The sequence below is a fragment of the Meriones unguiculatus genome, chromosome 8, assembly GCF_030254825.1.
Source record: "Meriones unguiculatus strain TT.TT164.6M chromosome 8, Bangor_MerUng_6.1, whole genome shotgun sequence".
In the NCBI taxonomy this organism is placed as follows: Eukaryota; Metazoa; Chordata; class Mammalia; order Rodentia; family Muridae; genus Meriones; species Meriones unguiculatus.
The window spans coordinates 29,235,250-29,237,802 of NC_083356.1; the positions used below are offsets into that span (position 1 = coordinate 29,235,250).

At 39.8% G+C, this 2,553-nt stretch overlaps 1 pseudogene; it reads left to right on the forward strand.

Moving 5' to 3' along the window:
- Window positions 1-759: 759 nt before the first annotated feature.
- LOC110542139 (rRNA-processing protein FCF1 homolog) lies at window positions 760-1,508 on the forward strand (annotated as a pseudogene).
- Window positions 1,509-2,553: the final 1,045 nt, after the last annotated feature.

A 2,553-nucleotide genomic window follows, 5' to 3' on the forward strand; every position in this document is an offset into this window, starting at 1 on the left:
AATCAAATATGTGACTATAAAAATAATGCTAAAATATGTACACCTAAAGAAGCTAAGCAAGAAGAAAGACCCTGGGTAAGATAATCAATCCTCATTAAGAAAGGCAAATGGGATGGACAGCAGAAGAGGGAGAAACAGGGAACAGGACAGGAGCCTACCACAGAGAGCCTCTGAAAGACTACCCAGCAGGGTATAGAAGCAGATGCTGAGACTCATAGCCAAACTTTGAGCAGAGTGCAGGGGATCTTATGAAAGAAGGGGGAGATAGAAAGACCTGGAGGGAACAGGAGTTCCACAAGGAGAGCAACAGAACCAAAAAGTCTGGGCACAGGGGTCTTTTCTGCGACTGATACTCCAAACAAGGACCATGCATGGATATAACCTAGAACCTTTGTACAGATATAGCCCATGGCAGTTCAGTCTCCAAATGGGCTTCTTAGTAAGGTGAACAGGGCCTGTCTCCAACATGAACTCAGTGGCTGGCTCTTTGATCACTTCTGCCTAAGAGGTTCAGTGGGCAGCCTTACCAGGCCAGAGGAAGACAATGCAGACAGTCCTGATAAGACCTGATAAACTAGGGTCAGATGGAAGGGAAGGAGGACCTCCCCTATCAGTTGACTGTGGGAGGAGCAAGGAAAGAGAAGAGGGAGGGAGGGCAGGATTGAAGGGGATGAGGGAGGTGGCTACAGCTCTGATACAAAGTGAATAAATTGCAATAAAAAAATAAATTTAAAAAATAGTGGTTATCTTCAGAGATGACTTAAAGAAAAAGATAGATTAAAGCCTTAAAAAAATTCCCAGGGTCCTGAAGGAAGCAAAAGTTCCCAAACATTCTTTCTGCTTATTCTTTTGTGTAATAGACAACAGGATCCACCTTACCACATTCTCCTTGGTAATTAACTAAGTCAAGTTTTCCATTAAAGTTGAATTGCTCTTAGTGCAGTCAGTGTTAAACTGTCTGCATTCCAAGTGCAATCCAAGTATAACTTATTGTGTAATCGCTGAAACTGACAAAAATGAAGCAGAAGAATTAAGAGCACTAGACTCTCCAAGCATCCCAGATTTGATTGGCATGTGCACACAAAGGAACCTATGTGGATGACTGCACAGTTGTTGCACTGTGATCACAGTTTATCAGGATCTTAAATGAAGGATACAGAAGATCTCTGAAGTTCCTATCATAATTCTTGGATAGGTTTTTACTATTTTATTAGCTAATTGATCTGTTAAGCTCTCTCTAAGGTTTCTCTGGAGAATTTCACTTCTTTCTCTTCTTAATCTCAGAAGTTCGTGCTTATAAACTGCAGGGTCACTTGAATATTGTAACAAAATAGAGCTTCTGTCCCATGTCTCAGTAAGATAATACATTGACCCAGAATTCTAAATATATTTCATATTTGGAACTAATTATTTCTAACCATAGATACAACATCAAGTAGATGCCAGATGATTGTGGATCCCTTTGGCTTCTTATTCCCACAAGACAAAATTTGCCTTCCTTTCTTTAACCAACTTTCTTTGCTGCCAGTTAATTAAACACAGTTTTTTGATAACTTAAAAAAGTAATAATAATACTGACTTCCTTTTGGATGCTTTTCATTCCTCCATAACAGTGGGCTACTCAGGGAGCAGAATAATCTCCGACAGAGCTTCAACCTGCTGGGAAAATACTCCATTATAAATTGAAGGATCTGGCAGTGAGCTGACAGGCATGAACATAGGCACATAGCTGCCTCCTGATTCTTTTCAGCAATTAAGTGAACAGTATGCAGTCTGTAATCCTAAGATAGTTTGGAAACATCTTCTGAACACTGATTATGGTGACTGTGCCCATGTTAGCCTGAAGACTGCGTAATGCAGTTATAGGTGACTGTCCTCTGCACACCTCCTCGCTCTCCTTTTTACCAGATGCTTTTCATCAAAGATTACATGTGCTTGTTTGCAACCTGAGGGACTCCTTAAGATGATTCTAAGATTTTAAGTTTTTCTAAGTTAATTGATCAGTTAAGTTCTCTCTGTTTAAGGTTTCTCTGTTTTACCTCGTTCTCTTGTAAATTTTGGTAGTTCCTGCTCATAGCCCACACCTTAATTTGAATATTACAACAACATGGAACTTCTGTTTCATGTTTCAGTAAGACACTACATTGCTACAGGCACCTAAGTATATTTCATATTTAGAAATCACTTCTTTACCTATATGAACAATTCATTTAGTCTTGGCTAAAAAATAAATTCCATGATCAACTATGCAGTGTTTTCTAACTATCATATCCTCAGCACCATGCATAAGACACAAGAAGAAACTGACAAATGAAGAAATTGTCCCAGGTTCCTCTCTCAGTCTCTGAACCAGCTGTTGATGAAATCATGTTCTAAGTGAGCAGCAAATCTTCTCACTAAACACTCACTTTAGTCTTTGTTCTTGGCTTTGGCCTTGGTCTGATGGAATGCTGGGATGATGCGTCTTTAGAAGGGTTAGTGCTATTTGGTTACCTCCTTTGCTTCTGTCTATCAAGAGACGAATGAGCCTCAGTTCACTCTGATCTAGGAGAC